The sequence below is a fragment of the Rhinoderma darwinii genome (assembly GCF_050947455.1).
Source record: "Rhinoderma darwinii isolate aRhiDar2 chromosome 5 unlocalized genomic scaffold, aRhiDar2.hap1 SUPER_5_unloc_32, whole genome shotgun sequence".
Taxonomy (NCBI): domain Eukaryota; kingdom Metazoa; phylum Chordata; class Amphibia; order Anura; family Rhinodermatidae; genus Rhinoderma; species Rhinoderma darwinii.
The window spans coordinates 260,285-288,229 of NW_027461790.1; the positions used below are offsets into that span (position 1 = coordinate 260,285).

The 27,945-nt window shown below is 47.8% G+C and overlaps 19 non-coding genes across 19 annotated transcripts; all 19 read right to left on the reverse strand.

Moving 5' to 3' along the window:
• Positions 1–90: 90 nt before the first annotated feature.
• Positions 91–281, reverse strand: LOC142689889 (U2 spliceosomal RNA). The gene has a single exon (XR_012858719.1). It is a non-coding gene; the product is annotated as a U2 spliceosomal RNA (small nuclear RNA).
• A 1,276-nt stretch (positions 282–1,557) lies between these two features.
• Positions 1,558–1,748, reverse strand: LOC142689890 (U2 spliceosomal RNA). The gene has a single exon (XR_012858720.1). It is a non-coding gene; the product is annotated as a U2 spliceosomal RNA (small nuclear RNA).
• A 1,304-nt stretch (positions 1,749–3,052) lies between these two features.
• On the reverse strand, positions 3,053–3,243 carry LOC142689891 (U2 spliceosomal RNA). Its single transcript, XR_012858721.1, has one exon. It is a non-coding gene; the product is annotated as a U2 spliceosomal RNA (small nuclear RNA).
• A 1,284-nt stretch (positions 3,244–4,527) lies between these two features.
• Positions 4,528–4,718, reverse strand: LOC142689892 (U2 spliceosomal RNA). The gene has a single exon (XR_012858722.1). It is a non-coding gene; the product is annotated as a U2 spliceosomal RNA (small nuclear RNA).
• A 1,305-nt stretch (positions 4,719–6,023) lies between these two features.
• On the reverse strand, positions 6,024–6,213 carry LOC142690006 (U2 spliceosomal RNA). Its single transcript, XR_012858825.1, has one exon. It is a non-coding gene; the product is annotated as a U2 spliceosomal RNA (small nuclear RNA).
• Positions 6,214–7,502: 1,289 nt separating this feature from the next.
• Positions 7,503–7,693, reverse strand: LOC142690007 (U2 spliceosomal RNA). The gene has a single exon (XR_012858826.1). It is a non-coding gene; the product is annotated as a U2 spliceosomal RNA (small nuclear RNA).
• A 1,305-nt stretch (positions 7,694–8,998) lies between these two features.
• Positions 8,999–9,189, reverse strand: LOC142689990 (U2 spliceosomal RNA). The gene has a single exon (XR_012858810.1). It is a non-coding gene; the product is annotated as a U2 spliceosomal RNA (small nuclear RNA).
• A 1,292-nt stretch (positions 9,190–10,481) lies between these two features.
• On the reverse strand, positions 10,482–10,672 carry LOC142689991 (U2 spliceosomal RNA). Its single transcript, XR_012858811.1, has one exon. It is a non-coding gene; the product is annotated as a U2 spliceosomal RNA (small nuclear RNA).
• A 1,284-nt stretch (positions 10,673–11,956) lies between these two features.
• LOC142689893 (U2 spliceosomal RNA) lies at positions 11,957–12,147 on the reverse strand. Its single transcript, XR_012858723.1, has one exon. It is a non-coding gene; the product is annotated as a U2 spliceosomal RNA (small nuclear RNA).
• A 1,288-nt stretch (positions 12,148–13,435) lies between these two features.
• Positions 13,436–13,626, reverse strand: LOC142689895 (U2 spliceosomal RNA). The gene has a single exon (XR_012858725.1). It is a non-coding gene; the product is annotated as a U2 spliceosomal RNA (small nuclear RNA).
• A 1,300-nt stretch (positions 13,627–14,926) lies between these two features.
• On the reverse strand, positions 14,927–15,117 carry LOC142689896 (U2 spliceosomal RNA). The gene has a single exon (XR_012858726.1). It is a non-coding gene; the product is annotated as a U2 spliceosomal RNA (small nuclear RNA).
• A 1,284-nt stretch (positions 15,118–16,401) lies between these two features.
• LOC142689898 (U2 spliceosomal RNA) lies at positions 16,402–16,592 on the reverse strand. The gene has a single exon (XR_012858727.1). It is a non-coding gene; the product is annotated as a U2 spliceosomal RNA (small nuclear RNA).
• Positions 16,593–17,880: 1,288 nt separating this feature from the next.
• Positions 17,881–18,071, reverse strand: LOC142689899 (U2 spliceosomal RNA). The gene has a single exon (XR_012858728.1). It is a non-coding gene; the product is annotated as a U2 spliceosomal RNA (small nuclear RNA).
• Positions 18,072–19,355: 1,284 nt separating this feature from the next.
• Positions 19,356–19,546, reverse strand: LOC142689900 (U2 spliceosomal RNA). Its single transcript, XR_012858729.1, has one exon. It is a non-coding gene; the product is annotated as a U2 spliceosomal RNA (small nuclear RNA).
• A 1,288-nt stretch (positions 19,547–20,834) lies between these two features.
• On the reverse strand, positions 20,835–21,025 carry LOC142689901 (U2 spliceosomal RNA). The gene has a single exon (XR_012858730.1). It is a non-coding gene; the product is annotated as a U2 spliceosomal RNA (small nuclear RNA).
• A 1,296-nt stretch (positions 21,026–22,321) lies between these two features.
• On the reverse strand, positions 22,322–22,512 carry LOC142689902 (U2 spliceosomal RNA). Its single transcript, XR_012858731.1, has one exon. It is a non-coding gene; the product is annotated as a U2 spliceosomal RNA (small nuclear RNA).
• A 1,288-nt stretch (positions 22,513–23,800) lies between these two features.
• LOC142689903 (U2 spliceosomal RNA) lies at positions 23,801–23,991 on the reverse strand. Its single transcript, XR_012858732.1, has one exon. It is a non-coding gene; the product is annotated as a U2 spliceosomal RNA (small nuclear RNA).
• Positions 23,992–25,279: 1,288 nt separating this feature from the next.
• Positions 25,280–25,470, reverse strand: LOC142689904 (U2 spliceosomal RNA). The gene has a single exon (XR_012858733.1). It is a non-coding gene; the product is annotated as a U2 spliceosomal RNA (small nuclear RNA).
• A 1,276-nt stretch (positions 25,471–26,746) lies between these two features.
• On the reverse strand, positions 26,747–26,937 carry LOC142689905 (U2 spliceosomal RNA). Its single transcript, XR_012858734.1, has one exon. It is a non-coding gene; the product is annotated as a U2 spliceosomal RNA (small nuclear RNA).
• Positions 26,938–27,945: the final 1,008 nt, after the last annotated feature.

The following is a 27,945-nucleotide window of genomic DNA, read 5'->3' on the forward strand; positions in this document are numbered from 1 at the left end:
GGATTAAAAGGGGAGATCCCTTCAGAAAGACAGAAACAATAGCAAAGACAAAAAACACTTTTGGAATCTGCTTTTAGTCAACACATAAGGAAAGGGTGCACCGGTCCTGGAAATACTGCAATACCAGGTCAATGCGTGGAGTGGACAGAGCAAGCTCTATTTCCATCTCCCTGTTCTAAAAATCCATTTAATATATGGTCCCCAGATAGGGGACGTATCAGATATTAAACTGATAAGAACAGATACTACACTTGATCTTAGCCAAAAGGCCGAGAAGCGATAACCCGAACGGGCCGCGCGTTGCCCGAGCCTGCCCGATACTGCTGTTCAGCCCTTGCAGCGATTCAGCCTACTTCTAGGCAATTCCATGGGGCCCTGCAGGCTCACACACTCACAGCTACACGGGAGGTGAATAAAGGCCGGAGAGGAAGCCAGACAGGATTTGCTTCTTTTGCTTGCACCACAATGCAGTGCTGAAAGAGGAGGAATCTACATAAAAACGCCTTCCTGGCAACGCCCAAATGCCCTGCTGCCATGCAGATAAACACTGGCAGCGGCAGCAAGTGCATGCCCACAGCCACCCCTTGTTCCTTCACACCTTGTATCAGCTGTAATCCAGTCCAGTCCAGTGCTGCCTGCTGAGCAGCACTGACCAACACTGCCTGGGCCCAGGCTTTTATCTCTGAGGCCCCATTATGATGTCAGAAAGCTGGCTCTGGAATCCTGAGGGCTCCACTATGACACGTGCAAAGTTCCGTCTGAACTTTATATAAGACGGTGAGGCTCAGTCAGTCACTCAGTGTTGCCTGAGAGGGCAACACTGCAACAGCCGGCCGCCAGGCTGTCTTTTTTTTGCACAGCTAGTTGCCTCCAGGAGGCCACAAGAGGGAGACAAGGGACTGCAAAATGGAAAATAGGCATCCACCAACTTTACAGACAACTTCTCCTTGCTCCTACAACCTCCATCCTTGCACAGTTTGTTATTCTTCTAGGTAACATAGTAACAAATCCAAATTGCTGCTCTCTTTGTAGGCAAGCAAGGCTTTGTTGCAACTGCAATTCTTACTTCTTCTTGAAATGTAGGGACGACAGTACATTCCATCACATCCATCTAGTGTACACAGGTAGGTCCATTGTGGCGGGCAGGCGAGCGGGCGGGCTGCTTTATTGGCTGTTTGCTGTTCCCCTACTCCACTCCACTATTTGACTGTTGTGCTGCATCAATCAATCAATCAATCAATCAATCAATCAATCAATCAGTGGCTGGCTCAGGTGCAGCTCTTTAACTTACCTAAAAGGGAGGGCGGAGAGAAGACAAGGAAGGTGAATGAGGTGTTCCAATGTGAAATGCCGGAAACACAGAAACACAGACGACACACAACAAGAGGTGGCAATCTATTCATTAATTGCATTTAATCAATGAGCTCATTATCACTCATGCATTGTCCAACAGGTGTTGAAATAATGGGATTAAAAGGGGAGATCCCTTCAGAAAGACAGAAACAATAGCAAAGACAAAAAACACTTTTGGAATCTGCTTTTAGTCAACACATAAGGAAAGGGTGCACCGGTCCTGGAAATACTGCAATACCAGGTCAATGCGTGGAGTGGACAGAGCAAGCTCTATTTCCATCTCCCTGTTCTAAAAATCCATTTAATATATGGTCCCCAGATAGGGGACGTATCAGATATTAAACTGATAAGAACAGATACTACACTTGATCTTAGCCAAAAGGCCGAGAAGCGATAACCCGAACGGGCCGCGCGTTGCCCGAGCCTGCCCGATACTGCTGTTCAGCCCTTGCAGCGATTCAGCCTACTTCTAGGCAATTCCATGGGGCCCTGCAGGCTCACACACTCACAGCTACACGGGAGGTGAATAAAGGCCGGAGAGGAAGCCAGACAGGATTTGCTTCTTTTGCTTGCACCACAATGCAGTGCTGAAAGAGGAGGAATCTACATAAAAACGCCTTCCTGGCAACGCCCAAATGCCCTGCTGCCATGCAGATAAACACTGGCAGCGGCAGCAAGTGCATGCCCACAGCCACCCCTTGTTCCTTCACACCTTGTATCAGCTGTAATCCAGTCCAGTCCAGTGCTGCCTGCTGAGCAGCACTGACCAACACTGCCTGGGCCCAGGCTTTTATCTCTGAGGCCCCATTATGATGTCAGAAAGCTGGCTCTGGAATCCTGAGGGCTCCACTATGACACGTGCAAAGTTCCGTCTGAACTTTATATAAGACGGTGAGGCTCAGTCAGTCACTCAGTGTTGCCTGAGAGGGCAACACTGCAACAGCCGGCCGCCAGGCTGTCTTTTTTTTGCACAGCTAGTTGCCTCCAGGAGGCCACAAGAGGGAGACAAGGGACTGCAAAATGGAAAATAGGCATCCACCAACTTTACAGACAACTTCTCCTTGCTCCTACAACCTCCATCCTTGCACAGTTTGTTATTCTTCTAGGTAACATAGTAACAAATCCAAATTGCTGCTCTCTTTGTAGGCAAGCAAGGCTTTGTTGCAACTGCAATTCTTACTTCTTCTTGAAATGTAGGGACGACAGTACATTCCATCACATCCATCTAGTGTACACAGGTAGGTCCATTGTGGCGGGCAGGCGAGCGGGCGGGCTGCTTTATTGGCTGTTTGCTGTTCCCCTACTCCACTCCACTATTTGACTGTTGTGCTGCATCAATCAATCAATCAATCAATCAATCAATCAATCAATCAATCCATCAATCAATCAATCAATCAATCAGTGGCTGGCTCAGGTGCAGCTCTTTAACTTACCTAAAAGGGAGGGCGGAGAGAAGACAAGGAAGGTGAATGAGGTGTTCCAATGTGAAATGCCGGAAACACAGAAACACAGACGACACACAACAAGAGGTGGCAATCTATTCATTAATTGCATTTAATCAATGAGCTCATTATCACTCATGCATTGTCCAACAGGTGTTGAAATAATGGGATTAAAAGGGGAGATCCCTTCAGAAAGACAGAAACAATAGCAAAGACAAAAAACACTTTTGGAATCTGCTTTTAGTCAACACATAAGGAAAGGGTGCACCGGTCCTGGAAATACTGCAATACCAGGTCAATGCGTGGAGTGGACAGAGCAAGCTCTATTTCCATCTCCCTGTTCTAAAAATCCATTTAATATATGGTCCCCAGATAGGGGACGTATCAGATATTAAACTGATAAGAACAGATACTACACTTGATCTTAGCCAAAAGGCCGAGAAGCGATAACCCGAACGGGCCGCGCGTTGCCCGAGCCTGCCCGATACTGCTGTTCAGCCCTTGCAGCGATTCAGCCTACTTCTAGGCAATTCCATGGGGCCCTGCAGGCTCACACACTCACAGCTACACGGGAGGTGAATAAAGGCCGGAGAGGAAGCCAGACAGGATTTGCTTCTTTTGCTTGCACCACAATGCAGTGCTGAAAGAGGAGGAATCTACATAAAAACGCCTTCCTGGCAACGCCCAAATGCCCTGCTGCCATGCAGATAAACACTGGCAGCGGCAGCAAGTGCATGCCCACAGCCACCCCTTGTTCCTTCACACCTTGTATCAGCTGTAATCCAGTCCAGTCCAGTGCTGCCTGCTGAGCAGCACTGACCAACACTGCCTGGGCCCAGGCTTTTATCTCTGAGGCCCCATTATGATGTCAGAAAGCTGGCTCTGGAATCCTGAGGGCTCCACTATGACACGTGCAAAGTTCCGTCTGAACTTTATATAAGACGGTGAGGCTCAGTCAGTCACTCAGTGTTGCCTGAGAGGGCAACACTGCAACAGCCGGCCGCCAGGCTGTCTTTTTTTTGCACAGCTAGTTGCCTCCAGGAGGCCACAAGAGGGAGACAAGGGACTGCAAAATGGAAAATAGGCATCCACCAACTTTACAGACAACTTCTCCTTGCTCCTACAACCTCCATCCTTGCACAGTTTGTTATTCTTCTAGGTAACATAGTAACAAATCCAAATTGCTGCTCTCTTTGTAGGCAAGCAAGGCTTTGTTGCAACTGCAATTCTTACTTCTTCTTGAAATGTAGGGACGACAGTACATTCCATCACATCCATCTAGTGTACACAGGTAGGTCCATTGTGGCGGGCAGGCGAGCGGGCGGGCTGCTTTATTGGCTGTTTGCTGTTCCCCTACTCCACTCCACTATTTGACTGTTGTGCTGCATCAATCAATCAATCAATCAATCAATCAATCAATCAATCAATCAATCAGTGGCTGGCTCAGGTGCAGCTCTTTAACTTACCTAAAAGGGAGGGCGGAGAGAAGACAAGGAAGGTGAATGAGGTGTTCCAATGTGAAATGCCGGAAACACAGAAACACAGACGACACACAACAAGAGGTGGCAATCTATTCATTAATTGCATTTAATCAATGAGCTCATTATCACTCATGCATTGTCCAACAGGTGTTGAAATAATGGGATTAAAAGGGGAGATCCCTTCAGAAAGACAGAAACAATAGCAAAGACAAAAAACACTTTTGGAATCTGCTTTTAGTCAACACATAAGGAAAGGGTGCACCGGTCCTGGAAATACTGCAATACCAGGTCAATGCGTGGAGTGGACAGAGCAAGCTCTATTTCCATCTCCCTGTTCTAAAAATCCATTTAATATATGGTCCCCAGATAGGGGACGTATCAGATATTAAACTGATAAGAACAGATACTACACTTGATCTTAGCCAAAAGGCCGAGAAGCGATAACCCGAACGGGCCGCGCGTTGCCCGAGCCTGCCCGATACTGCTGTTCAGCCCTTGCAGCGATTCAGCCTACTTCTAGGCAATTCCATGGGGCCCTGCAGGCTCACACACTCACAGCTACACGGGAGGTGAATAAAGGCCGGAGAGGAAGCCAGACAGGATTTGCTTCTTTTGCTTGCACCACAATGCAGTGCTGAAAGAGGAGGAATCTACATAAAAACGCCTTCCTGGCAACGCCCAAATGCCCTGCTGCCATGCAGATAAACACTGGCAGCGGCAGCAAGTGCATGCCCACAGCCACCCCTTGTTCCTTCACACCTTGTATCAGCTGTAATCCAGTCAGTCCAGTGCTGCCTGCTGAGCAGCACTGACCAACACTGCCTGGGCCCAGGCTTTTATTCTCTGAGGCCCCATTATGATGTCAGAAAGCTGGCTCTGGAATCCTGAGGGCTCCACTATGACACGTGCAAAGTTCCGTCTGAACTTTATATAAGACGGTGAGGCTCAGTCAGTCACTCAGTGTTGCCTGAGAGGGCAACACTGCACAGCCGGCCGCCAGGCTGTCTTTTTTTTGCACAGCTAGTTGCCTCCAGGAGGCCACAAGAGGGAGACAAGGGACTGCAAAATGGAAATAGGCATCCACCAACTTTACAGACAACTTCTCCTTGCTCCTACAACCTCCATCCTTGCACAGTTTGTTATTCTTCTAGGTAACATAGTAACAAATCCAAATTGCTGCTCTCTTTGTAGGCAAGCAAGGCTTTGTTGCAACTGCAATTCTTACTTCTTCTTGAAATGTAGGGACGACAGTACATTCCATCACATCCATCTAGTGTACACAGGTAGGTCCATTGGTGGCGGGCAGGCGAGCGGGCGGGCTGCTTTATTGGCTGTTTGCTGTTCCCCTACTCCACTCCACTATTTGACTGTTGTGCTGCATCAATCAATCAATCAATCAATCAATCAATCAATCAATCAATCAATCAATCAATCAATCAATCAATCAATCAGTGGCTGGCTCAGGTGCAGCTCTTTAACTACCTAAAAGGGAGGGCGGAGAGAAGACAAGGAAGGTGAATGAGGTGTTCCAATGTGAAATGCCGGAAACACAGAACACAGACGACACACAACAAGAGGTGGCAATCTATTCATTAATTGCATTTAATCAATGAGCTCATTATCACTCATGCATTGTCCAACAGGTGTTGAAATAATGGGATTAAAAGGGGAGATCCCTTCAGAAAGACAGAAACAATAGCAAAGACAAAAAACACTTTTGGAATCTGCTTTTAGTCAACACATAAGGAAAGGGTGCACCGGTCCTGGAAATACTGCAATACCAGGTCAATGCGTGGAGTGGACAGAGCAAGCTCTATTTCCATCTCCCTGTTCTAAAAATCCATTTAATATATGGTCCCAGATAGGGGACGTATCAGATATTAAACTGATAAGAACAGATACTACACTTGATCTTAGCCAAAAGGCCGAGAAGCGATAACCCGAACGGGCCGCGCGTTGCCCGAGCCTGCCCGATACTGCTGTTCAGCCCTTGCAGCGATTCAGCCTACTTCTAGGCAATTCCATGGGGCCCTGCAGGCTCACACACTCACAGCTACACGGAGGTGAATAAAGGCCGGAGAGGAAGCCAGACAGGATTTGCTTCTTTTGCTTGCACCACAATGCAGTGCTGAAAGAGGAGGAATCTACATAAAAAACGCCTTCCTGGCAACGCCCAAATGCCCTGCTGCCATGCAGATAAACACTGGCAGCGGCAGCAAGTGCATGCCCACAGCCACCCCTTGTTCCTTCACACCTTGTATCAGCTGTAATCCAGTCCAGTCCAGTGCTGCTGCTGAGCAGCACTGACCAACACTGCCTGGGCCCAGGCTTTTATCTCTGAGGCCCCATTATGATGTCAGAAAGCTGGCTCTGGAATCCTGAGGGCTCCACTATGACACGTGCAAAGTTCCGTCTGAACTTTATATAAGACGGTGAGGCTCAGTCAGTCACTCAGTGTTGCCTGAGAGGGCAACACTGCAACAGCCGGCCGCCAGGCTGTCTTTTTTTTGCACAGCTAGTTGCCTCCAGGAGGCCACAAGAGGGAGACAAGGGACTGCAAAATGGAAAATAGGCATCCACCAACTTTACAGACAACTTCTCCTTGCTCCTACAACCTCCATCCTTGCACAGTTTGTTATTCTTCTAGGTAACATAGTAACAAATCCAAATTGCTGCTCTCTTTGTAGGCAAGCAAGGCTTTGTTGCAACTGCAATTCTTACTTCTTCTTGAAATGTAGGGACGACAGTACATTCCATCACATCCATCTAGTGTACACAGGTAGGTCCATTGTGGCGGGCAGGCGAGCGGGCGGGCTGCTTTATTGGCTGTTTGCTGTTCCCCTACTCCACTCCACTATTTGACTGTTGTGCTGCATCAATCAATCAATCAATCAATCAATCAATCAATCAATCAATCAATCAATCAATCAGTGGCTGGCTCAGGTGCAGCTCTTAACTTACCTAAAAGGGAGGGCGGAGAGAGACAAGGAAGGTGAATGAGGTGTTTCAATGTGAAATGCCGGAAACACAGAAACACAGACGCACACACAACAAGAGGTGGCAATCTATTCATTAATTGCATTTAATCAATGAGCTCATTATCACTCATGCATTGTCCAACAGGTGTTGAAATAATGGGATTAAAAGGGGAGATCCTTCAGAAAGACAGAAACAAAAGCAAAGACAAAAACACTTTTGGGAATCTGCTTTTAGTCAACACATAAGGAAAGGGTGCACCGGTCCTGGAAATACTGCAATACCAGGTCAATGCGTGAGTGGGACAGAGCAAGCTCTATTTCCATCTCCCTGTTCTAAAAATCCATTTAATATATGGTCCCCAGATAGGGGACGTATCAGATATTAAACTGATAAGAACAGATACTACACTTGATCTTAGCCAAAAGGCCGAGAAGCGATAACCCGAACGGGCCGCGCGTTGCCCGAGCCTGCCCGATACTGCTGTTCAGCCCTTGCAGCGATTCAGCCTACTTCTAGGCAATTCCATGGGGCCCTGCAGGCTCACACACTCACAGCTACACGGGAGGTGAATAAAGGCCCGGAGAGGAAGCCAGACAGGATTTGCTTCTTTTGCTTGCACCACAATGCAGTGCTGAAAGAGGAGGAATCTACATAAAAACGCCTTCCTGGCAAAGCCCAAATGCCCTGCTGCCATGCAGATAAACACTGGCAGCGGCAGCAAGTGCATGCCCACAGCCACCCCTTGTTCCTTCACACCTTGTATCAGCTGTAATCCAGTCCAGTCCAGTGCTGCCTGCTGAGCAGCACTGACCAACACTGCCTGGGCCCAGGCTTTTATCTCTGAGGCCCCATTATGATGTCAGAAAGCTGGCTCTGGAATCCTGAGGGCTCCACTATGACACGTGCAAAGTTCCGTCTGAACTTTATATAAGACGGTGAGGCTCAGTCAGTCACTCAGTGTTGCCTGAGAGGGCAACACTGCAACAGCCGGCCGCCAGGCTGTCTTTTTTTTGCACAGCTAGTTGCCTCCAGGAGGCCACAAGAGGGAGACAAGGGACTGCAAAATGGAAAATAGGCATCCACCAACTTTACAGACAACTTCTCCTTGCTCCTACAACCTCCATCCTTGCACAGTTTGTTATTCTTCTAGGTAACATAGTAACAAATCCAAATTGCTGCTCTCTTTGTAGGCAAGCAAGGCTTTGTTGCAACTGCAATTCTTACTTCTTCTTGAAATGTAGGGACGACAGTACATTCCATCACATCCATCTAGTGTACACAGGTAGGTCCATTGTGGCGGGCAGGCGAGCGGGCGGGCTGCTTTATTGGCTGTTTGCTGTTCCCCTACTCCACTCCACTATTTGACTGTTGTGCTGCATCAATCAATCAATCAATCAATCAATCAATCAATCAATCAATCAATCAATCAATCAATCAATCAATCAGTGGCTGGCTCAGGTGCAGCTCTTTAACTTACCTAAAAGGGAGGGCGGAGAGAAGACAAGGAAGGTGAATGAGGTGTTCCAATGTGAAATGCCGGAAACACAGAAACACAGACGACACACAACAAGAGGTGGCAATCTATTCATTAATTGCATTTAATCAATGAGCTCATTATCACTCATGCATTGTCCAACAGGTGTTGAAATAATGGGATTAAAAGGGGAGATCCCTTCAGAAAGACAGAAACAATAGCAAAGACAAAAAACACTTTTGGAATCTGCTTTTAGTCAACACATAAGGAAAGGGTGCACCGGTCCTGGAAATACTGCAATACCAGGTCAATGCGTGGAGTGGACAGAGCAAGCTCTACTTCCATCTCCCTGTTCTAAAAATCCATTTAATATATGGTCCCCAGATAGGGGACGTATCAGATATTAAACTGATAAGAACAGATACTACACTTGATCTTAGCCAAAAGGCCGAGAAGCGATAACCCGAACGGGCCGCGCGTTGCCCGAGCCTGCCCGATACTGCTGTTCAGCCCTTGCAGCAATTCAGCCTACTTCTAGGCAATTCCATGGGGCCCTGCAGGCTCACACACTCACAGCTACACGGGAGGTGAATAAAGGCCGGAGAGGAAGCCAGACAGGATTTGCTTCTTTTGCTTGCACCACAATGCAGTGCTGAAAGAGGAGGAATCTACATAAAAACGCCTTCCTGGCAACGCCCAAATGCCCTGCTGCCATGCAGATAAACACTGGCAGCGGCAGCAAGTGCATGCCCACAGCCACCCCTTGTTCCTTCTCACCTTGTATCAGCTGTAATCCAGTCCAGTCCAGTGCTGCCTGCTGAGCAGCACTGACCAACACTGCCTGGGCCCAGGCTTTTATCTCTGAGGCCCCATTATGATGTCAGAAAGCTGGCTCTGGAATCCTGAGGGCTCCACTATGACACGTGCAAAGTTCCGTCTGAACTTTATATAAGACGGTGAGGCTCAGTCAGTCACTCAGTGTTGCCTGAGAGGGCAACACTGCAACAGCCGGCCGCCAGGCTGTCTTTTTTTTGCACAGCTAGTTGCCTCCAGGAGGCCACAAGAGGGAGACAAGGGACTGCAAAATGGAAAATAGGCATCCACCAACTTTACAGACAACTTCTCCTTGCTCCTACAACCTCCATCCTTGCACAGTTTGTTATTCTTCTAGGTAACATAGTAACAAATCCAAATTGCTGCTCTCTTTGTAGGCAAGCAAGGCTTTGTTGCAACTGCAATTCTTACTTCTTCTTGAAATGTAGGGACGACAGTACATTCCATCACATCCATCTAGTGTACACAGGTAGGTCCATTGTGGCGGGCAGGCGAGCGGGCGGGCTGCTTTATTGGCTGTTTGCTGTTCCCCTACTCCACTCCACTATTTGACTGTTGTGCTGCATCAATCAATCAATCAATCAATCAATCAATCAATCAATCAATCAATCAATCAATCAGTGGCTGGCTCAGGTGCAGCTCTTTAACTTACCTAAAAGGGAGGGCGGAGAGAAGACAAGGAAGGTGAATGAGGTGTTCCAATGTGAAATGCCGGAAACACAGAAACACAGACGACACACAACAAGAGGTGGCAATCTATTCATTAATTGCATTTAATCAATGAGCTCATTATCACTCATGCATTGTCCAACAGGTGTTGAAATAATGGGATTAAAAGGGGAGATCCCTTCAGAAAGACAGAAACAATAGCAAAGACAAAAAACACTTTTGGAATCTGCTTTTAGTCAACACATAAGGAAAGGGTGCACCGGTCCTGGAAATACTGCAATACCAGGTCAATGCGTGGAGTGGACAGAGCAAGCTCTACTTCCATCTCCCTGTTCTAAAAATCCATTTAATATATGGTCCCCAGATAGGGGACGTATCAGATATTAAACTGATAAGAACAGATACTACACTTGATCTTAGCCAAAAGGCCGAGAAGCGATAACCCGAACGGGCCGCGCGTTGCCCGAGCCTGCCCGATACTGCTGTTCAGCCCTTGCAGCGATTCAGCCTACTTCTAGGCAATTCCATGGGGCCCTGCAGGCTCACACACTCACAGCTACACGGGAGGTGAATAAAGGCCGGAGAGGAAGCCAGACAGGATTTGCTTCTTTTGCTTGCACCACAATGCAGTGCTGAAAGAGGAGGAATCTACATAAAAACGCCTTCCTGGCAACGCCCAAATGCCCTGCTGCCATGCAGATAAACACTGGCAGCGGCAGCAAGTGCATGCCCACAGCCACCCCTTGTTCCTTCTCACCTTGTATCAGCTGTAATCCAGTCCAGTCCAGTGCTGCCTGCTGAGCAGCACTGACCAACACTGCCTGGGCCCAGGCTTTTATCTCTGAGGCCCCATTATGATGTCAGAAAGCTGGCTCTGGAATCCTGAGGGCTCCACTATGACACGTGCAAAGTTCCGTCTGAACTTTATATAAGACGGTGAGGCTCAGTCAGTCACTCAGTGTTGCCTGAGAGGGCAACACTGCAACAGCCGGCCGCCAGGCTGTCTTTTTTTTGCACAGCTAGTTGCCTCCAGGAGGCCACAAGAGGGAGACAAGGGACTGCAAAATGGAAAATAGGCATCCACCAACTTTACAGACAACTTCTCCTTGCTCCTACAACCTCCATCCTTGCACAGTTTGTTATTCTTCTAGGTAACATAGTAACAAATCCAAATTGCTGCTCTCTTTGTAGGCAAGCAAGGCTTTGTTGCAACTGCAATTCTTACTTCTTCTTGAAATGTAGGGACGACAGTACATTCCATCACATCCATCTAGTGTACACAGGTAGGTCCATTGTGGCGGGCAGGCGAGCGGGCGGGCTGCTTTATTGGCTGTTTGCTGTTCCCCTACTCCACTCCACTATTTGACTGTTGTGCTGCATCAATCAATCAATCAATCAATCAATCAATCAATCAATCAATCAATCAGTGGCTGGCTCAGGTGCAGCTCTTTAACTTACCTAAAAGGGAGGGCGGAGAGAAGACAAGGAAGGTGAATGAGGTGTTCCAATGTGAAATGCCGGAAACACAGAAACACAGACGACACACAACAAGAGGTGGCAATCTATTCATTAATTGCATTTAATCAATGAGCTCATTATCACTCATGCATTGTCCAACAGGTGTTGAAATAATGGGATTAAAAGGGGAGATCCCTTCAGAAAGACAGAAACAATAGCAAAGACAAAAAACACTTTTGGAATCTGCTTTTAGTCAACACATAAGGAAAGGGTGCACCGGTCCTGGAAATACTGCAATACCAGGTCAATGCGTGGAGTGGACAGAGCAAGCTCTATTTCCATCTCCCTGTTCTAAAAATCCATTTAATATATGGTCCCCAGATAGGGGACGTATCAGATATTAAACTGATAAGAACAGATACTACACTTGATCTTAGCCAAAAGGCCGAGAAGCGATAACCCGAACGGGCCGTGCGTTGCCCGAGCCTGCCCGATACTGCTGTTCAGCCCTTGCAGCGATTCAGCCTACTTCTAGGCAATTCCATGGGGCCCTGCAGGCTCACACACTCACAGCTACACGGGAGGTGAATAAAGGCCGGAGAGGAAGCCAGACAGGATTTGCTTCTTTTGCTTGCACCACAATGCAGTGCTGAAAGAGGAGGAATCTACATAAAAACGCCTTCCTGGCAACGCCCAAATGCCCTGCTGCCATGCAGATAAACACTGGCAGCGGCAGCAAGTGCATGCCCACAGCCACCCCTTGTTCCTTCACACCTTGTATCAGCTGTAATCCAGTCCAGTCCAGTGCTGCCTGCTGAGCAGCACTGACCAACACTGCCTGGGCCCAGGCTTTTATCTCTGAGGCCCCATTATGATGTCAGAAAGCTGGCTCTGGAATCCTGAGGGCTCCACTATGACACGTGCAAAGTTCCGTCTGAACTTTATATAAGACGGTGAGGCTCAGTCAGTCACTCAGTGTTGCCTGAGAGGGCAACACTGCAACAGCCGGCCGCCAGGCTGTCTTTTTTTTGCACAGCTAGTTGCCTCCAGGAGGCCACAAGAGGGAGACAAGGGACTGCAAAATGGAAAATAGGCATCCACCAACTTTACAGACAACTTCTCCTTGCTCCTACAACCTCCATCCTTGCACAGTTTGTTATTCTTCTAGGTAACATAGTAACAAATCCAAATTGCTGCTCTCTTTGTAGGCAAGCAAGGCTTTGTTGCAACTGCAATTCTTACTTCTTCTTGAAATGTAGGGACGACAGTACATTCCATCACATCCATCTAGTGTACACAGGTAGGTCCATTGTGGCGGGCAGGCGAGCGGGCGGGCTGTTTTATTGGCTGTTTGCTGTTCCCCTACTCCACTCCACTATTTGACTGTTGTGCTGCATCAATCAATCAATCAATCAATCAATCAATCAATCAATCAATCAATCAATCAGTGGCTGGCTCAGGTGCAGCTCTTTAACTTACCTAAAAGGGAGGGCGGAGAGAAGACAAGGAAGGTGAATGAGGTGTTCCAATGTGAAATGCCGGAAACACAGAAACACAGACGACACACAACAAGAGGTGGCAATCTATTCATTAATTGCATTTAATCAATGAGCTCATTATCACTCATGCATTGTCCAACAGGTGTTGAAATAATGGGATTAAAAGGGGAGATCCCTTCAGAAAGACAGAAACAATAGCAAAGACAAAAAACACTTTTGGAATCTGCTTTTAGTCAACACATAAGGAAAGGGTGCACCGGTCCTGGAAATACTGCAATACCAGGTCAATGCGTGGAGTGGACAGAGCAAGCTCTATTTCCATCTCCCTGTTCTAAAAATCCATTTAATATATGGTCCCCAGATAGGGGACGTATCAGATATTAAACTGATAAGAACAGATACTACACTTGATCTTAGCCAAAAGGCCGAGAAGCGATAACCCGAACGGGCCGCGCGTTGCCCGAGCCTGCCCGATACTGCTGTTCAGCCCTTGCAGCGATTCAGCCTACTTCTAGGCAATTCCATGGGGCCCTGCAGGCTCACACACTCACAGCTACACGGGAGGTGAATAAAGGCCGGAGAGGAAGCCAGACAGGATTTGCTTCTTTTGCTTGCACCACAATGCAGTGCTGAAAGAGGAGGAATCTACATAAAAACGCCTTCCTGGCAACGCCCAAATGCCCTGCTGCCATGCAGATAAACACTGGCAGCGGCAGCAAGTGCATGCCCACAGCCACCCCTTGTTCCTTCACACCTTGTATCAGCTGTAATCCAGTCCAGTCCAGTGCTGCCTGCTGAGCAGCACTGACCAACACTGCCTGGGCCCAGGCTTTTATCTCTGAGGCCCCATTATGATGTCAGAAAGCTGGCTCTGGAATCCTGAGGGCTCCACTATGACACGTGCAAAGTTCCGTCTGAACTTTATATAAGACGGTGAGGCTCAGTCAGTCACTCAGTGTTGCCTGAGAGGGCAACACTGCAACAGCCGGCCGCCAGGCTGTCTTTTTTTTGCACAGCTAGTTGCCTCCAGGAGGCCACAAGAGGGAGACAAGGGACTGCAAAATGGAAAATAGGCATCCACCAACTTTACAGACAACTTCTCCTTGCTCCTACAACCTCCATCCTTGCACAGTTTGTTATTCTTCTAGGTAACATAGTAACAAATCCAAATTGCTGCTCTCTTTGTAGGCAAGCAAGGCTTTGTTGCAACTGCAATTCTTACTTCTTCTTGAAATGTAGGGACGACAGTACATTCCATCACATCCATCTAGTGTACACAGGTAGGTCCATTGTGGCGGGCAGGCGAGCGGGCGGGCTGCTTTATTGGCTGTTTGCTGTTCCCCTACTCCACTCCACTATTTGACTGTTGTGCTGCATCAATCAATCAATCAATCAATCAATCAATCAATCAATCAATCAATCAATCAATCAATCAATCAGTGGCTGGCTCAGGTGCAGCTCTTTAACTTACCTAAAAGGGAGGGCGGAGAGAAGACAAGGAAGGTGAATGAGGTGTTCCAATGTGAAATGCCGGAAACACAGAAACACAGACGACACACAACAAGAGGTGGCAATCTATTCATTAATTGCATTTAATCAATGAGCTCATTATCACTCATGCATTGTCCAACAGGTGTTGAAATAATGGGATTAAAAGGGGAGATCCCTTCAGAAAGACAGAAACAATAGCAAAGACAAAAAACACTTTTGGAATCTGCTTTTAGTCAACACATAAGGAAAGGGTGCACCGGTCCTGGAAATACTGCAATACCAGGTCAATGCGTGGAGTGGACAGAGCAAGCTCTATTTCCATCTCCCTGTTCTAAAAATCCATTTAATATATGGTCCCCAGATAGGGGACGTATCAGATATTAAACTGATAAGAACAGATACTACACTTGATCTTAGCCAAAAGGCCGAGAAGCGATAACCCGAACGGGCCGCGCGTTGCCCGAGCCTGCCCGATACTGCTGTTCAGCCCTTGCAGCGATTCAGCCTACTTCTAGGCAATTCCATGGGGCCCTGCAGGCTCACACACTCACAGCTACACGGGAGGTGAATAAAGGCCGGAGAGGAAGCCAGACAGGATTTGCTTCTTTTGCTTGCACCACAATGCAGTGCTGAAAGAGGAGGAATCTACATAAAAACGCCTTCCTGGCAACGCCCAAATGCCCTGCTGCCATGCAGATAAACACTGGCAGCGGCAGCAAGTGCATGCCCACAGCCACCCCTTGTTCCTTCACACCTTGTATCAGCTGTAATCCAGTCCAGTCCAGTGCTGCCTGCTGAGCAGCACTGACCAACACTGCCTGGGCCCAGGCTTTTATCTCTGAGGCCCCATTATGATGTCAGAAAGCTGGCTCTGGAATCCTGAGGGCTCCACTATGACACGTGCAAAGTTCCGTCTGAACTTTATATAAGACGGTGAGGCTCAGTCAGTCACTCAGTGTTGCCTGAGAGGGCAACACTGCAACAGCCGGCCGCCAGGCTGTCTTTTTTTTGCACAGCTAGTTGCCTCCAGGAGGCCACAAGAGGGAGACAAGGGACTGCAAAATGGAAAATAGGCATCCACCAACTTTACAGACAACTTCTCCTTGCTCCTACAACCTCCATCCTTGCACAGTTTGTTATTCTTCTAGGTAACATAGTAACAAATCCAAATTGCTGCTCTCTTTGTAGGCAAGCAAGGCTTTGTTGCAACTGCAATTCTTACTTCTTCTTGAAATGTAGGGACGACAGTACATTCCATCACATCCATCTAGTGTACACAGCTAGGTCCATTGTGGCGGGCAGGCGAGCGGGCGGGCTGCTTTATTGGCTGTTTGCTGTTCCCCTACTCCACTCCACTATTTGACTGTTGTGCTGCATCAATCAATCAATCAATCAATCAATCAATCAATCAATCAATCAATCAGTGGCTGGCTCAGGTGCAGCTCTTTAACTTACCTAAAAGGGAGGGCGGAGAGAAGACAAGGAAGGTGAATGAGGTGTTCCAATGTGAAATGCCGGAAACACAGAAACACAGACGACACACAACAAGAGGTGGCAATCTATTCATTAATTGCATTTAATCAATGAGCTCATTATCACTCATGCATTGTCCAACAGGTGTTGAAATAATGGGATTAAAAGGGGAGATCCCTTCAGAAAGACAGAAACAATAGCAAAGACAAAAAACACTTTTGGAATCTGCTTTTAGTCAACACATAAGGAAAGGGTGCACCGGTCCTGGAAATACTGCAATACCAGGTCAATGCGTGGAGTGGACAGAGCAAGCTCTATTTCCATCTCCCTGTTCTAAAAATCCATTTAATATATGGTCCCCAGATAGGGGACGTATCAGATATTAAACTGATAAGAACAGATACTACACTTGATCTTAGCCAAAAGGCCGAGAAGCGATAACCCGAACGGGCCGCGCGTTGCCCGAGCCTGCCCGATACTGCTGTTCAGCCCTTGCAGCGATTCAGCCTACTTCTAGGCAATTCCATGGGGCCCTGCAGGCTCACACACTCACAGCTACACGGGAGGTGAATAAAGGCCGGAGAGGAAGCCAGACAGGATTTGCTTCTTTTGCTTGCACCACAATGCAGTGCTGAAAGAGGAGGAATCTACATAAAAACGCCTTCCTGGCAACGCCCAAATGCCCTGCTGCCATGCAGATAAACACTGGCAGCGGCAGCAAGTGCATGCCCACAGCCACCCCTTGTTCCTTCACACCTTGTATCAGCTGTAATCCAGTCCAGTCCAGTGCTGCCTGCTGAGCAGCACTGACCAACACTGCCTGGGCCCAGGCTTTTATCTCTGAGGCCCCATTATGATGTCAGAAAGCTGGCTCTGGAATCCTGAGGGCTCCACTATGACACGTGCAAAGTTCCGTCTGAACTTTATATAAGACGGTGAGGCTCAGTCAGTCACTCAGTGTTGCCTGAGAGGGCAACACTGCAACAGCCGGCCGCCAGGCTGTCTTTTTTTTGCACAGCTAGTTGCCTCCAGGAGGCCACAAGAGGGAGACAAGGGACTGCAAAATGGAAAATAGGCATCCACCAACTTTACAGACAACTTCTCCTTGCTCCTACAACCTCCATCCTTGCACAGTTTGTTATTCTTCTAGGTAACATAGTAACAAATCCAAATTGCTGCTCTCTTTGTAGGCAAGCAAGGCTTTGTTGCAACTGCAATTCTTACTTCTTCTTGAAATGTAGGGACGACAGTACATTCCATCACATCCATCTAGTGTACACAGCTAGGTCCATTGTGGCGGGCAGGCGAGCGGGCGGGCTGCTTTATTGGCTGTTTGCTGTTCCCCTACTCCACTCCACTATTTGACTGTTGTGCTGCATCAATCAATCAATCAATCAATCAATCAATCAATCAATCAATCAATCAATCAGTGGCTGGCTCAGGTGCAGCTCTTTAACTTACCTAAAAGGGAGGGCGGAGAGAAGACAAGGAAGGTGAATGAGGTGTTCCAATGTGAAATGCCGGAAACACAGAAACACAGACGACACACAACAAGAGGTGGCAATCTATTCATTAATTGCATTTAATCAATGAGCTCATTATCACTCATGCATTGTCCAACAGGTGTTGAAATAATGGGATTAAAAGGGGAGATCCCTTCAGAAAGACAGAAACAATAGCAAAGACAAAAAACACTTTTGGAATCTGCTTTTAGTCAACACATAAGGAAAGGGTGCACCGGTCCTGGAAATACTGCAATACCAGGTCAATGCGTGGAGTGGACAGAGCAAGCTCTATTTCCATCTCCCTGTTCTAAAAATCCATTTAATATATGGTCCCCAGATAGGGGACGTATCAGATATTAAACTGATAAGAACAGATACTACACTTGATCTTAGCCAAAAGGCCGAGAAGCGATAACCCGAACGGGCCGCGCGTTGCCCGAGCCTGCCCGATACTGCTGTTCAGCCCTTGCAGCGATTCAGCCTACTTCTAGGCAATTCCATGGGGCCCTGCAGGCTCACACACTCACAGCTACACGGGAGGTGAATAAAGGCCGGAGAGGAAGCCAGACAGGATTTGCTTCTTTTGCTTGCACCACAATGCAGTGCTGAAAGAGGAGGAATCTACATAAAAACGCCTTCCTGGCAACGCCCAAATGCCCTGCTGCCATGCAGATAAACACTGGCAGCGGCAGCAAGTGCATGCCCACAGCCACCCCTTGTTCCTTCACACCTTGTATCAGCTGTAATCCAGTCCAGTCCAGTGCTGCCTGCTGAGCAGCACTGACCAACACTGCCTGGGCCCAGGCTTTTATCTCTGAGGCCCCATTATGATGTCAGAAAGCTGGCTCTGGAATCCTGAGGGCTCCACTATGACACGTGCAAAGTTCCGTCTGAACTTTATATAAGACGGTGAGGCTCAGTCAGTCACTCAGTGTTGCCTGAGAGGGCAACACTGCAACAGCCGGCCGCCAGGCTGTCTTTTTTTTGCACAGCTAGTTGCCTCCAGGAGGCCACAAGAGGGAGACAAGGGACTGCAAAATGGAAAATAGGCATCCACCAACTTTACAGACAACTTCTCCTTGCTCCTACAACCTCCATCCTTGCACAGTTTGTTATTCTTCTAGGTAACATAGTAACAAATCCAAATTGCTGCTCTCTTTGTAGGCAAGCAAGGCTTTGTTGCAACTGCAATTCTTACTTCTTCTTGAAATGTAGGGACGACAGTACATTCCATCACATCCATCTAGTGTACACAGGTAGGTCCATTGTGGCGGGCAGGCGAGCGGGCGGGCTGCTTTATTGGCTGTTTGCTGTTCCCCTACTCCACTCCACTATTTGACTGTTGTGCTGCATCAATCAATCAATCAATCAATCAATCAATCAATCAATCAATCAATCAGTGGCTGGCTCAGGTGCAGCTCTTTAACTTACCTAAAAGGGAGGGCGGAGAGAAGACAAGGAAGGTGAATGAGGTGTTCCAATGTGAAATGCCGGAAACACAGAAACACAGACGACACACAACAAGAGGTGGCAATCTATTCATTAATTGCATTTAATCAATGAGCTCATTATCACTCATGCATTGTCCAACAGGTGTTGAAATAATGGGATTAAAAGGGGAGATCCCTTCAGAAAGACAGAAACAATAGCAAAGACAAAAAACACTTTTGGAATCTGCTTTTAGTCAACACATAAGGAAAGGGTGCACCGGTCCTGGAAATACTGCAATACCAGGTCAATGCGTGGAGTGGACAGAGCAAGCTCTATTTCCATCTCCCTGTTCTAAAAATCCATTTAATATATGGTCCCCAGATAGGGGACGTATCAGATATTAAACTGATAAGAACAGATACTACACTTGATCTTAGCCAAAAGGCCGAGAAGCGATAACCCGAACGGGCCGCGCGTTGCCCGAGCCTGCCCGATACTGCTGTTCAGCCCTTGCAGCGATTCAGCCTACTTCTAGGCAATTCCATGGGGCCCTGCAGGCTCACACACTCACAGCTACACGGGAGGTGAATAAAGGCCGGAGAGGAAGCCAGACAGGATTTGCTTCTTTTGCTTGCACCACAATGCAGTGCTGAAAGAGGAGGAATCTACATAAAAACGCCTTCCTGGCAACGCCCAAATGCCCTGCTGCCATGCAGATAAACACTGGCAGCGGCAGCAAGTGCATGCCCACAGCCACCCCTTGTTCCTTCACACCTTGTATCAGCTGTAATCCAGTCCAGTCCAGTGCTGCCTGCTGAGCAGCACTGACCAACACTGCCTGGGCCCAGGCTTTTATCTCTGAGGCCCCATTATGATGTCAGAAAGCTGGCTCTGGAATCCTGAGGGCTCCACTATGACACGTGCAAAGTTCCGTCTGAACTTTATATAAGACGGTGAGGCTCAGTCAGTCACTCAGTGTTGCCTGAGAGGGCAACACTGCAACAGCCGGCCGCCAGGCTGTCTTTTTTTTGCACAGCTAGTTGCCTCCAGGAGGCCACAAGAGGGAGACAAGGGACTGCAAAATGGAAAATAGGCATCCACCAACTTTACAGACAACTTCTCCTTGCTCCTACAACCTCCATCCTTGCACAGTTTGTTATTCTTCTAGGTAACATAGTAACAAATCCAAATTGCTGCTCTCTTTGTAGGCAAGCAAGGCTTTGTTGCAACTGCAATTCTTACTTCTTCTTGAAATGTAGGGACGACAGTACATTCCATCACATCCATCTAGTGTACACAGGTAGGTCCATTGTGGCGGGCAGGCGAGCGGGCGGGCTGCTTTATTGGCTGTTTGCTGTTCCCCTACTCCACTCCACTATTTGACTGTTGTGCTGCATCAATCAATCAATCAATCAATCAATCAATCAATCAATCAATCAATCAATCAGTGGCTGGCTCAGGTGCAGCTCTTTAACTTACCTAAAAGGGAGGGCGGAGAGAAGACAAGGAAGGTGAATGAGGTGTTCCAATGTGAAATGCCGGAAACACAGAAACACAGACGACACACAACAAGAGGTGGCAATCTATTCATTAATTGCATTTAATCAATGAGCTCATTATCACTCATGCATTGTCCAACAGGTGTTGAAATAATGGGATTAAAAGGGGAGATCCCTTCAGAAAGACAGAAACAATAGCAAAGACAAAAAACACTTTTGGAATCTGCTTTTAGTCAACACATAAGGAAAGGGTGCACCGGTCCTGGAAATACTGCAATACCAGGTCAATGCGTGGAGTGGACAGAGCAAGCTCTATTTCCATCTCCCTGTTCTAAAAATCCATTTAATATATGGTCCCCAGATAGGGGACGTATCAGATATTAAACTGATAAGAACAGATACTACACTTGATCTTAGCCAAAAGGCCGAGAAGCGATAACCCGAACGGGCCGCGCGTTGCCCGAGCCTGCCCGATACTGCTGTTCAGCCCTTGCAGCGATTCAGCCTACTTCTAGGCAATTCCATGGGGCCCTGCAGGCTCACACACTCACAGCTACACGGGAGGTGAATAAAGGCCGGAGAGGAAGCCAGACAGGATTTGCTTCTTTTGCTTGCACCACAATGCAGTGCTGAAAGAGGAGGAATCTACATAAAAACGCCTTCCTGGCAACGCCCAAATGCCCTGCTGCCATGCAGATAAACACTGGCAGCGGCAGCAAGTGCATGCCCACAGCCACCCCTTGTTCCTTCACACCTTGTATCAGCTGTAATCCAGTCCAGTCCAGTGCTGCCTGCTGAGCAGCACTGACCAACACTGCCTGGGCCCAGGCTTTTATCTCTGAGGCCCCATTATGATGTCAGAAAGCTGGCTCTGGAATCCTGAGGGCTCCACTATGACACGTGCAAAGTTCCGTCTGAACTTTATATAAGACGGTGAGGCTCAGTCAGTCACTCAGTGTTGCCTGAGAGGGCAACACTGCAACAGCCGGCCGCCAGGCTGTCTTTTTTTTGCACAGCTAGTTGCCTCCAGGAGGCCACAAGAGGGAGACAAGGGACTGCAAAATGGAAAATAGGCATCCACCAACTTTACAGACAACTTCTCCTTGCTCCTACAACCTCCATCCTTGCACAGTTTGTTATTCTTCTAGGTAACATAGTAACAAATCCAAATTGCTGCTCTCTTTGTAGGCAAGCAAGGCTTTGTTGCAACTGCAATTCTTACTTCTTCTTGAAATGTAGGGACGACAGTACATTCCATCACATCCATCTAGTGTACACAGGTAGGTCCATTGTGGCGGGCAGGCGAGCGGGCGGGCTGCTTTATTGGCTGTTTGCTGTTCCCCTACTCCACTCCACTATTTGACTGTTGTGCTGCATCAATCAATCAATCAATCAATCAATCAATCAATCAATCAATCAATCAATCAATCAATCAGTGGCTGGCTCAGGTGCAGCTCTTTAACTTACCTAAAAGGGAGGGCGGAGAGAAGACAAGGAAGGTGAATGAGGTGTTCCAATGTGAAATGCCGGAAACACAGAAACACAGACGACACACAACAAGAGGTGGCAATCTATTCATTAATTGCATTTAATCAATGAGCTCATTATCACTCATGCATTGTCCAACAGGTGTTGAAATAATGGGATTAAAAGGGGAGATCCCTTCAGAAAGACAGAAACAATAGCAAAGACAAAAAACACTTTTGGAATCTGCTTTTAGTCAACACATAAGGAAAGGGTGCACCGGTCCTGGAAATACTGCAATACCAGGTCAATGCGTGGAGTGGACAGAGCAAGCTCTATTTCCATCTCCCTGTTCTAAAAATCCATTTAATATATGGTCCCCAGATAGGGGACGTATCAGATATTAAACTGATAAGAACAGATACTACACTTGATCTTAGCCAAAAGGCCGAGAAGCGATAACCCGAACGGGCCGCGCGTTGCCCGAGCCTGCCCGATACTGCTGTTCAGCCCTTGCAGCGATTCAGCCTACTTCTAGGCAATTCCATGGGGCCCTGCAGGCTCACACACTCACAGCTACACGGGAGGTGAATAAAGGCCGGAGAGGAAGCCAGACAGGATTTGCTTCTTTTGCTTGCACCACAATGCAGTGCTGAAAGAGGAGGAATCTACATAAAAACGCCTTCCTGGCAACGCCCAAATGCCCTGCTGCCATGCAGATAAACACTGGCAGCGGCAGCAAGTGCATGCCCACAGCCACCCCTTGTTCCTTCACACCTTGTATCAGCTGTAATCCAGTCCAGTCCAGTGCTGCCTGCTGAGCAGCACTGACCAACACTGCCTGGGCCCAGGCTTTTATCTCTGAGGCCCCATTATGATGTCAGAAAGCTGGCTCTGGAATCCTGAGGGCTCCACTATGACACGTGCAAAGTTCCGTCTGAACTTTATATAAGACGGTGAGGCTCAGTCAGTCACTCAGTGTTGCCTGAGAGGGCAACACTGCAACAGCCGGCCGCCAGGCTGTCTTTTTTTTGCACAGCTAGTTGCCTCCAGGAGGCCACAAGAGGGAGACAAGGGACTGCAAAATGGAAAATAGGCATCCACCAACTTTACAGACAACTTCTCCTTGCTCCTACAACCTCCATCCTTGCACAGTTTGTTATTCTTCTAGGTAACATAGTAACAAATCCAAATTGCTGCTCTCTTTGTAGGCAAGCAAGGCTTTGTTGCAACTGCAATTCTTACTTCTTCTTGAAATGTAGGGACGACAGTACATTCCATCACATCCATCTAGTGTACACAGGTAGGTCCATTGTGGCGGGCAGGCGAGCGGGCGGGCTGCTTTATTGGCTGTTTGCTGTTCCCCTACTCCACTCCACTATTTGACTGTTGTGCTGCATCAATCAATCAATCAATCAATCAATCAATCAATCAATCAATCAATCAATCAGTGGCTGGCTCAGGTGCAGCTCTTTAACTTACCTAAAAGGGAGGGCGGAGAGAAGACAAGGAAGGTGAATGAGGTGTTCCAATGTGAAATGCCGGAAACACAGAAACACAGACGACACACAACAAGAGGTGGCAATCTATTCATTAATTGCATTTAATCAATGAGCTCATTATCACTCATGCATTGTCCAACAGGTGTTGAAATAATGGGATTAAAAGGGGAGATCCCTTCAGAAAGACAGAAACAATAGCAAAGACAAAAAACACTTTTGGAATCTGCTTTTAGTCAACACATAAGGAAAGGGTGCACCGGTCCTGGAAATACTGCAATACCAGGTCAATGCGTGGAGTGGACAGAGCAAGCTCTATTTCCATCTCCCTGTTCTAAAAATCCATTTAATATATGGTCCCCAGATAGGGGACGTATCAGATATTAAACTGATAAGAACAGATACTACACTTGATCTTAGCCAAAAGGCCGAGAAGCGATAACCCGAACGGGCCGCGCGTTGCCCGAGCCTGCCCGATACTGCTGTTCAGCCCTTGCAGCGATTCAGCCTACTTCTAGGCAATTCCATGGGGCCCTGCAGGCTCACACACTCACAGCTACACGGGAGGTGAATAAAGGCCGGAGAGGAAGCCAGACAGGATTTGCTTCTTTTGCTTGCACCACAATGCAGTGCTGAAAGAGGAGGAATCTACATAAAAACGCCTTCCTGGCAACGCCCAAATGCCCTGCTGCCATGCAGATAAACACTGGCAGCGGCAGCAAGTGCATGCCCACAGCCACCCCTTGTTCCTTCACACCTTGTATCAGCTGTAATCCAGTCCAGTCCAGTGCTGCCTGCTGAGCAGCACTGACCAACACTGCCTGGGCCCAGGCTTTTATCTCTGAGGCCCCATTATGATGTCAGAAAGCTGGCTCTGGAATCCTGAGGGCTCCACTATGACACGTGCAAAGTTCCGTCTGAACTTTATATAAGACGGTGAGGCTCAGTCAGTCACTCAGTGTTGCCTGAGAGGGCAACACTGCAACAGCCGGCCGCCAGGCTGTCTTTTTTTTGCACAGCTAGTTGCCTCCAGGAGGCCACAAGAGGGAGACAAGGGACTGCAAAATGGAAAATAGGCATCCACCAACTTTACAGACAACTTCTCCTTGCTCCTACAACCTCCATCCTTGCACAGTTTGTTATTCTTCTAGGTAACATAGTAACAAATCCAAATTGCTGCTCTCTTTGTAGGCAAGCAAGGCTTTGTTGCAACTGCAATTCTTACTTCTTCTTGAAATGTAGGGACGACAGTACATTCCATCACATCCATCTAGTGTACACAGGTAGGTCCATTGTGGCGGGCAGGCGAGCGGGCGGGCTGCTTTATTGGCTGTTTGCTGTTCCCCTACTCCACTCCACTATTTGACTGTTGTGCTGCATCAATCAATCAATCAATCAATCAATCAATCAATCAATCAATCAATCAATCAGTGGCTGGCTCAGGTGCAGCTCTTTAACTTACCTAAAAGGGAGGGCGGAGAGAAGACAAGGAAGGTGAATGAGGTGTTCCAATGTGAAATGCCGGAAACACAGAAACACAGACGACACACAACAAGAGGTGGCAATCTATTCATTAATTGCATTTAATCAATGAGCTCATTATCACTCATGCATTGTCCAACAGGTGTTGAAATAATGGGATTAAAAGGGGAGATCCCTTCAGAAAGACAGAAACAATAGCAAAGACAAAAAACACTTTTGGAATCTGCTTTTAGTCAACACATAAGGAAAGGGTGCACCGGTCCTGGAAATACTGCAATACCAGGTCAATGCGTGGAGTGGACAGAGCAAGCTCTATTTCCATCTCCCTGTTCTAAAAATCCATTTAATATATGGTCCCCAGATAGGGGACGTATCAGATATTAAACTGATAAGAACAGATACTACACTTGATCTTAGCCAAAAGGCCGAGAAGCGATAACCCGAACGGGCCGCGCGTTGCCCGAGCCTGCCCGATACTGCTGTTCAGCCCTTGCAGCGATTCAGCCTACTTCTAGGCAATTCCATGGGGCCCTGCAGGCTCACACACTCACAGCTACACGGGAGGTGAATAAAGGCCGGAGAGGAAGCCAGACAGGATTTGCTTCTTTTGCTTGCACCACAATGCAGTGCTGAAAGAGGAGGAATCTACATAAAAACGCCTTCCTGGCAACGCCCAAATGCCCTGCTGCCATGCAGATAAACACTGGCAGCGGCAGCAAGTGCATGCCCACAGCCACCCCTTGTTCCTTCACACCTTGTATCAGCTGTAATCCAGTCCAGTCCAGTGCTGCCTGCTGAGCAGCACTGACCAACACTGCCTGGGCCCAGGCTTTTATCTCTGAGGCCCCATTATGATGTCAGAAAGCTGGCTCTGGAATCCTGAGGGCTCCACTATGACACGTGCAAAGTTCCGTCTGAACTTTATATAAGACGGTGAGGCTCAGTCAGTCACTCAGTGTTGCCTGAGAGGGCAACACTGCAACAGCCGGCCGCCAGGCTGTCTTTTTTTTGCACAGCTAGTTGCCTCCAGGAGGCCACAAGAGGGAGACAAGGGACTGCAAAATGGAAAATAGGCATCCACCAACTTTACAGACAACTTCTCCTTGCTCCTACAACCTCCATCCTTGCACAGTTTGTTATTCTTCTAGGTAACATAGTAACAAATCCAAATTGCTGCTCTCTTTGTAGGCAAGCAAGGCTTTGTTGCAACTGCAATTCTTACTTCTTCTTGAAATGTAGGGACGACAGTACATTCCATCACATCCATCTAGTGTACACAGGTAGGTCCATTGTGGCGGGCAGGCGAGCGGGCGGGCTGCTTTATTGGCTGTTTGCTGTTCCCCTACTCCACTCCACTATTTGACTGTTGTGCTGCATCAATCAATCAATCAATCAATCAATCAATCAATCAATCAGTGGCTGGCTCAGGTGCAGCTCTTTAACTTACCTAAAAGGGAGGGCGGAGAGAAGACAAGGAAGGTGAATGAGGTGTTCCAATGTGAAATGCCGGAAACACAGAAACACAGACGACACACAACAAGAGGTGGCAATCTATTCATTAATTGCATTTAATCAATGAGCTCATTATCACTCATGCATTGTCCAACAGGTGTTGAAATAATGGGATTAAAAGGGGAGATCCCTTCAGAAAGACAGAAACAATAGCAAAGACAAAAAACACTTTTGGAATCTGCTTTTAGTCAACACATAAGGAAAGGGTGCACCGGTCCTGGAAATACTGCAATACCAGGTCAATGCGTGGAGTGGACAGAGCAAGCTCTATTTCCATCTCCCTGTTCTAAAAATCCATTTAATATATGGTCCCCAGATAGGGGACGTATCAGATATTAAACTGATAAGAACAGATACTACACTTGATCTTAGCCAAAAGGCCGAGAAGCGATAACCCGAACGGGCCGCGCGTTGCCCGAGCCTGCCCGATACTGCTGTTCAGCCCTTGCAGCGATTCAGCCTACTTCTAGGCAATTCCATGGGGCCCTGCAGGCTCACACACTCACAGCTACACGGGAGGTGAATAAAGGCCGGAGAGGAAGCCAGACAGGATTTGCTTCTTTTGCTTGCACCACAATGCAGTGCTGAAAGAGGAGGAATCTACATAAAAACGCCTTCCTGGCAACGCCCAAATGCCCTGCTGCCATGCAGATAAACACTGGCAGCGGCAGCAAGTGCATGCCCACAGCCACCCCTTGTTCCTTCACACCTTGTATCAGCTGTAATCCAGTCCAGTCCAGTGCTGCCTGCTGAGCAGCACTGACCAACACTGCCTGGGCCCAGGCTTTTATCTCTGAGGCCCCATTATGATGTCAGAAAGCTGGCTCTGGAATCCTGAGGGCTCCACTATGACACGTGCAAAGTTCCGTCTGAACTTTATATAAGACGGTGAGGCTCAGTCAGTCACTCAGTGTTGCCTGAGAGGGCAACACTGCAACAGCCGGCCGCCAGGCTGTCTTTTTTTTGCACAGCTAGTTGCCTCCAGGAGGCCACAAGAGGGAGACAAGGGACTGCAAAATGGAAAATAGGCATCCACCAAATTTACAGACAACTTCTCCTTGCTCCTACAACCTCCATCCTTGCACAGTTTGTTATTCTTCTAGGTAACATAGTAACAAATCCAAATTGCTGCTCTCTTTGTAGGCAAGCAAGGCTTTGTTGCAACTGCAATTCTTACTTCTTCTTGAAATGTAGGGACGACAGTACATTCCATCACATCCATCTAGTGTACACAGGTAGGTCCATTGTGGCGGGCAGGCGAGCGGGCGGGCTGCTTTATTGGCTGTTTGCTGTTCCCCTACTCCACTCCACTATTTGACTGTTGTGCTGCATCAATCAATCAATCAATCAATCAATCAATCAATCAATCAATCAATCAATCAGTGGCTGGCTCAGGTGCA